The sequence below is a fragment of the Triturus cristatus genome, chromosome 11 (assembly GCF_964204655.1).
Source record: "Triturus cristatus chromosome 11, aTriCri1.1, whole genome shotgun sequence".
Lineage (NCBI taxonomy): Eukaryota > Metazoa > Chordata > Amphibia > Caudata > Salamandridae > Triturus > Triturus cristatus.
The window spans coordinates 658864027-658871782 of NC_140594.1; positions in this window are offsets into that span (position 1 = coordinate 658864027).

Here is a 7756-nt window from a genome sequence, read left to right on the forward strand (position 1 = left end):
CCCGCAACAGCCGGAGGAGTAGCCGGGGGATCCCCAGGCCGGAGTGGGCCGCGACGATCCCCGGCCTGTGGTGTTCCTGAGCCCGCCGGAGGTGTGACTGAGCCGGTGGAGCCTGGCGCAAACCTGCGGGATCCGGGGGAGGCCTCCGGGGTCGAGTGGCCTGGTACCTGTGCGGCGGTTTGTGGAACTTCCTGTGCCTCTGGGCGCATCGGCCCGCCTTTCAGCAGGGCCCCTGCAATACGACAAATCCAGAATGTAATTCAATGCCAGCATAATGGTCAGGTAATTGAGGAAAGCAGAAGTGAAAAATAACTAAGTTGGGGGAGGGAAAACAGTGAACTAACTATGTGGCAAGAAGAGCACAACTCAATAGGGAAAGTTGCCAGGTGGTTACCTTAAGCCTTTATTTTGTTTAAATAGTGCCGCTGGGGCGTGGCCAAGATGGCTGCGGGATAGGACGCTCGTTCTCCGGCTCCTGCCCATCGTCCACCCGTTACAGCAAAGCTCGGTCCCTTGAGGGCCCACTCAGCGTGGACTGGCCCTTGCGATTGTTGGCCGTCCACCCCAGACCCGGGCGAGGCACGAAATCCGGCTCGCTGCGGTGAACGGTGGGACAGGATCGGAGAGGCGGCGAGGCAGACCCGGCCGCCCACGATTGGGCAGCCTTGACAACGAGGTGGTCCAGCCTGCATCATCGAGGCCAGCATTCTTGTCCCCGCCCTCCTTCCTGCTGGTCTCCTACCCCACTGACCGGCCAGCAGCATAGCGCCGGGCGCCTGGAGCTCGATCCGGTGCCGGCTTGGCGGACGCTGGTGGCGGACTCTGCAGCTGCTCTTCCGGAGGCGTAGGTGCAGCCTTGCGTTGATGCCGCCCTGGGATGCCTCTCAGACCCACAGTCAAGATCCGTGACCAGCGAGCCCGCAACAGCCGGAGGAGTAGCCGGGGGATCCCCAGGCCGGAGTGGGCCGCGACGATCCCCGGCCTGTGGTGTTCCTGAGCCCGCCGGAGGTGTGACTGAGCCGGTGGAGCCTGGCGCAAACCTGCGGGATCCGGGGGAGGCCTCCGGGGTCGAGTGGCCTGGTACCTGTGCGGCGGTTTGTGGAACTTCCTGTGCCTCTGGGCGCATCGGCCCGCCTTTCAGCAGGGCCCCTGGACCAGCGGTGTCATCCGGAGAATCGCGGTCCTGCCCACACCGGGCCGCTTACATCGGCCGTAGCAGAGGCCCTGCAGCACCGGAGGTGGAGCCCCTGACAAGGACTGCCACGAGGGGATACTGTGAGTAGGTGATACCCTGCGGTTGGGCCCAAGTCACGAGGTGCTGTAGCAGCAGAGGGGAGGCACGCGACGAGCAGCAAACTATACCTGGTTGTTGGGGGAGATTTGTGGGTCCTCCTGTGCCCCCCCTAGCTGCTAGCCCAAGACATTTGCAGCAGATGCTACTCGGTGAGCGCCGTGGAGCGCACTGACCCACCTCCCCCCCGGTCCGTCTGGTGAGAGGGTCCCGTGGAGCACGGGACCGGCTAGGTTGGAGTGAACCCCTGGATCCTGGGAGCGGAGGCCATTGGTGGCGCCGGCGGTGGGGAGGATCCGGCTGGCATCTCTTCTGCGCCCATCACAGTGAACTCAGGCGATACCTCAGACACAAGTGACTGCTACGCGGGGGGGTGTGCTTGGGAGTGGCGGCTTGGACACGACGCCGCCTTCGTGTTGGCGGTACAGGGACTTTCAGCCCTCCCTGGGACCGGCGAGAGCGCTTTGGTTGTAGGGCGGCGCTGGCGCTGCTCTCGGAGACACCCACTCTGCTCTCGAAGCCTGCACACTAGCTGCTTGTGAAGGTCCGACAGAATGTCCAAGGCTAAGACCGGCAAAGTGAAGCCTCTTAAAGATATCTTTGGCCGAGCGCAATCCATTCCTAATATGGCTGCCGCAACCCCGGAGGCTACTGCGGAGCGATCCCCCTCTTCCTCCGGAGATGAACCTATTACTAAAGCCTTCCTGGAATCGCTCTTTCTAACGCTCCGAGCGGACATTTAATCAGTGAAAACGGAATTTGCAACGGAGCTCAAGGAGGTTCGCCGGGATGTTGACAGCGTGGGAGAACGGGTGGCTTCTCTGGAGGAGAGAAGTGACACCATGACATCGGACTTATCTATGCTCCAGGAGGCGGTGCTTAGGCTTCAGGATCAAAATGTCGACATCCAGACCCATTTAGAAGACTTAGAAAATCGATCCCGGAGTCATAACATTCAGATCCATGGGGTCAAAGCTTCTGAGGACACCCAAGACCTATCTGCATTCACTCAGGGCCTCTTCCGACACATCCTGGGGGATACCCACCAATCTGAGGTGGTCTTGGATAGAGCACACAGAGTGGGGCCGCCCCGTGCCCCCAACGCACTGCCGGCGGACATCCTGGTGTGTGTTCAGGACTTTAGGACTAAAGAGGCCATACTCACTAAAGCGAGGTCCCTCCACCCCATTGTTTACCAGGGGCATTCTCCAGTGTTGTTCCAGGACTTAGCTCTGATCACGCTGCAGCGGCGCCGTCAATTTCGCCCAGTCACAGAGCATCTTAGGCAGCAGGGCGTCTCCTACTCCTGGGGACACCCTTTTTGCCTCATCTTTCGCCATTCTGGGAGACTCCATCAGATTCGCTCACTTGTGGAGGCTTGCCGGGTGCTGGGTCAAGCGAAACCCTCCGGGGATGATGATGTCCGCAGCTCTACATCGAATCCCGAGGTATCCTCAACGGGCTGGCGGCGTTAGGGTGGGCGGAGTCGAGCCCGGAGGCCGCCCAGATCAGAGATTGTCAAAGGTCAGCAGGCGGCCCTTTCCGCAGCTACTGAGGCCCTCTCCAGAGAGGACACGACGGTTAAATGACTGCTCCTAATCTGTCGGATCTTCTTCTCGTTTCTTTGCTGGGGGAGGGGGACGGCGGGGGGAGCGAGCCTTCCTCTTGTCACACGTGGACCCCTACTTTGCAGATTGACCAGTTATCCTGGGACGACAGACTATTCTTACTAACTGTACGTGTTGATTTGATCCCCGTTTGGGATATGCTCCGGGGATTTTCTTCTCATGGGTTATTAGGTTGTTTCTTGTTTCCCCTCTTCCCCTTCTTTTATTGTTATTGGGTGGGTCCCCCTTGTCCACATTTTCTTTATATTGTAGCACGAATCATGCCATGGGCCGTTACAGCCCATTCCTACTCGCATAGCTCCCTTCCAGGGCCCACGCAGCGCTTCCCTTAGCCCACTCCCTTTTCGTACACTAGATGCCACGTAGGCCGCTAAAGGTATTGACCCTTAATGTCCGGGGCTTGAATAATCCTGTTAAACGCAGGGATGTTCTTAGTTATCTGGAACATTCGGCTGCCGATATTTGTCTCTAAAAGGAGACCCACTTGTTGGCCAAAGATCACCATAGGCTGAAGTCCGAGCCTTCCCTACACAGCTGTTCTCCTCTATTTCCACCAAATCAGCTGGGGTGGCGATTCTCGTTTCCCGTTCCTTTCAGGGTAAAGTCCTCCAGAAGGATGCTGAGATCAAGGGTCGCTTGCTCACATACCGATTCCTTGTAGCTGGGGTGTCCCTCATAATAGGCTCGGTTTACGCACCCAACGAGGGGCAGAATAAATTCCTCCATCATTCACTCACCGAGGCGACCGCTAACTCAGAGCGGCGCCTGTTGCTGGGGGGAGACCTGAACCTAGTCTTTGACAACATTGCTGATCGCTCCTGCCAGCGCACCAGCCAGGTGGGGGCCCTCTCACAGTCTGGTTTGACCCATATCCGTGACTTGGGCCTGGTAGACTTGTGACGACACTTCCACCCCTCGAGTTGCTCATATACTTATTATTCAGGAGCTAATAAAACCTACGCCAGACTCGATTATTTCCTGTGCTCCACTCCATTGCAGATGCTAGCTACTGAAGCTGAGGTTCTCCCTGTGTCTTTATCAGACTATTCTCTGGTCATAGCTTCCTTTTTGCTTCCACGCACACAGTTACCACTGCGGCACGGGCGTCTCCGCGACTCCCTGCTTCACCAGGCTTCCATGGTAGATCAGACCAAATCTGCCATTGCGAACTACTTAGCCCTTAATGCTGACTCAGACACCTCGATTGCGACTCAATGGACTGCCCTTAAAGCGGTCCTACGGGGAGAATTCATAGCCATCTGCCACTGCCGTTAATAAAGAGAGGAGTCGGAAACGGGCCGAACTCACACAAAGGGTGGCGGAGCTGGTGCGGATGCACCAACGCACCGGGGCTGCCAGGGCCTGGCACCAGCTCTGTACAGAACGGAAGCAGCTTGCGGCGCTGGACCAGGACAGAGCCGAATACGCGGCCCTCCGTCTCCGCCATTCTTACTATACCAGAGGTGACAGGTGCGGCTGGCTCCTGGCGCATAAAGTCAGAGAGGTGAGGCAGAGGCAAAGGGTGCAGGCCATTCGACAGTCGGGAGGTGAGCTCACTTCGGACGATATAGCTATCGCAGAGGCCTTTCGCAATTTCTACGCTAGGTTGTACTCAGGGGACTCCCTTGACATGTTGCATAGCCTTGATTATTTAGAAGCGGCCCAGATACCCGCTCTGACTGCAGCTTAGGCTGACCATCTTGACAGAGATATCGGGGTAGAGGAGGTCCTCGCGGCTATCTCCCGCCTCCACCTTGGCAAATAGCCTGGCCCAGATGGCTACTCCGTGGCCTTCTATAAAGCCTTTTACAACCAGGTGGCCCCTCTGCTGCGCGATCTCTTTAATACATTCACACAACCCGGAGCAATTCCGGAAGAAATGTTGGAGGCCTCGGTTATTGTTATACCGAAGCCCGGTAAAGACGCCACGAGCTGCAGCGCATATAGACCGATTTCCCTTTTAAATATAGAAATTATATACGAGCATCCTGGCGACGCGGTGTCAGGTTCTGAGATAACAGAGAGTGCCACTAACCTGGAAGCCGGGTACAGCAGGAACGATGCTAGGTTAGCCCTACCCCCTAGGAGGTAACCCCTGTACGTGGAGATATAACACGACACAGGAGGCACCTCTACTGGGGAAGGGGTAAAAAGGGACAAAGGAAACAAAAAACAGAATTGCCTCCAGACAATGGAAAGGAATGAAGTGAGTGGTGACGACCCGTCTCTCCTACTCACTACACCCCCAGCCCCTGTAAAGGAGAGACAACAAACATACATTAATATAGTCATGAACGTACCTCCCAGCCCTCTCACTAGTCTGGCTGTCTAGATACACTTACATGTAAGGGAGCATTTTAAGCGTGTAGCAATAAAGGCAGTCCGTACACTGTGAAATGAGACACAATTAATCAGCAGGGACATGCAGTCTTGAATATATTCAGTAAATGTTACTTATCGTTTTGCTGTATTTTCTGTGCGTTCCCTTGGTTCTGGAGGCATGCAAAAGAAATCGTCCAGGAAACTCTCTCCCTGCTGCAGATGCGGCTGAGAAATGAGGAGTAGCGCAGGGTACAGCGGACCAGGTTGCGAGTAAAAGTTCCTAGCGCGGACAAAAGCGCACTTCGTCTTCCGCCAGTAAATCACGGACTGTTCCAAGGCACCAACGCACAGGAAAAGCTTCACGCTCGTCCGAAGTGAACGCGTTGGAGTGTTGACTCCCAATAACGCGTTACACTACATCACCGAAGGTGTGCCGGGTCCTCTGGCATCGTAGGACGGAGTTCACAGGAAGGAGGGTCTTGGTACCGAGGGATTCCCCCGAGCCGACTCGTATGGCGAGAGGCGCTCGGTAACCTCGATAATGAGTCTGTCTTCCTCGGCGTGGGAGGTGTCTTCCCCAACGGCAGCGACGCAAGGGCAATCCCCGCGCTGTGTGTGGAACGAACCAGCAGCCAATAGAAGACGATAACGACGAATACAGTCTCTCGGTAGTATTCACAGGAGTTCGTACTGCAAGGACGATTCCAGGAAGGCTCGCATCAATGGTTTAACGCGAAGTAAACTCGAGTGACAAGCCCCCGTTTAAACAAGGGGCGGGGTTAATATACCTCGTGTACCTGCCCACTGCCTTATGGGCAATGCAGTGTATCAGCCTGCAGACGCCCTATACCTCTATAGTCTTGCTCTTTGGCGCCCTCTATGGTGGGACATGACACGCGGCTTGCCCCGTACATGACTCAACTGGTGGAGCCAGATCAAGCAGACTTTATCTCGCAACGGCAAACCAGTGACAATACGAAGACGGTACTCCATCTTATTGAAAAAGCGTCCCGCACACAGGGGGAGTATATGTTATTGGCGATTGACGCAGAAAAAGCCTTTGACAGGGTTCACTGGCCCCATTTAGAACAAGTCCTGCACCGGTTTGGCTTTGGGGAAAAGTTACGCACTTGTATATTGAACTGATATCACCTGCCCCAGGCCACAGCCCAGGTAAACGGCCAGACGTCCTCACGTTTCCCCATAGGGAGGGGCACCCGACAGGGGTGTCCCCTCTCTCCTCTCCTTTTTGCGCTCTACATGGAGCCTCTGGCGTGGAGAATTAGACACCACCCTATTATCACAGGGATTACATTCGGGAGAGATATACATACGATTAGCCTGTATGCGGACGACATTCTGCTCTCCATCACTGACCCTGTTCAGACGTTGCGGGCCCGTTTCATTGAGCTCCATATTTTTGCACAGGCCTCGGGGTTCAGGATTAACATGGATAAGTCAACCGCTTTAAACATCTCACTGTCAGCGACCACATTAGCCCATGTAATGGAAGAGCATCCTCTCCAGTGGTCCGCCACTACGGTCCCTTACTTGGGGGTGCAGTTGGGCCCCACAATTCCGGCCACTGTAACGGCCAACTATGACAGGCTCCATGCCCATATCCGCAGAGAATTAGGTAGATGGAAGCACTATCCCTTCTTGTGGTTGGGCAGAGTCGCTGCTGTCAAAATGACTGTTCTCCCCCAGGTCCTTTACCTCTTCCAGACCCTTCCCTTTAACCCTCCCGCAGGCTGGATTCAACAAACCCAGTCAGATCTGGCGCACTTCATATGGCAGGGCCGCAAGCCTCAGTTTAAGCAAGAGATTGCGGTCCTTCCTCCGGAACATGGAGGGGTAGGCATACCATCGTTGCAGCTCTACTTTTACGCGGCATAGCTCCGCTATCTAGTAGAGTGGAGCTGATTAGAATCCAAAAAACACTGGTTATTCCAGGATCAGGCAGTTGCGGCAATGCCCCTGCAGGGTATCCCCTTTCTCCGGAAGCAGCATAGACCAGCCAACCTTTACGCCTCTTACATCACAAGTACTATACTGGAGGCTTGGGACCGCACTGCTACCGCACACGGGCTAACTACATTTCCCTTCCCCATGACCCCGCTGTTTGACAACCCCGATTTCACTCCTGGTTTGGACCCTAAGGCATTTACAAGTTGGCGCCTTACCCCTTGCCGGTCCCTGGGGCATCTATTTGATCTAGAGGGCATACTTTAATTCCCACAAGTCAGAACACACTGTGGCATTTCTGATAGGCTGCAATACCTACAACTCAGACATTGGGCACTTCGACCACAAATTAAACCTGGGGCTCAGCACTTTTTAACCCCATATGAGAAATGGCTGATTACTCGGTCTTCCGATAAAAAAAATCATCTCTGACCTTTACAAACATCTACTTGCAGCTACTTCCTTCACATATAACGCCGGACGAGCGCGTTGGGAGCGGGAGTTGGGGAGGACTCTATCTCACAAGGAGTGGGACAGCATATACTACAAG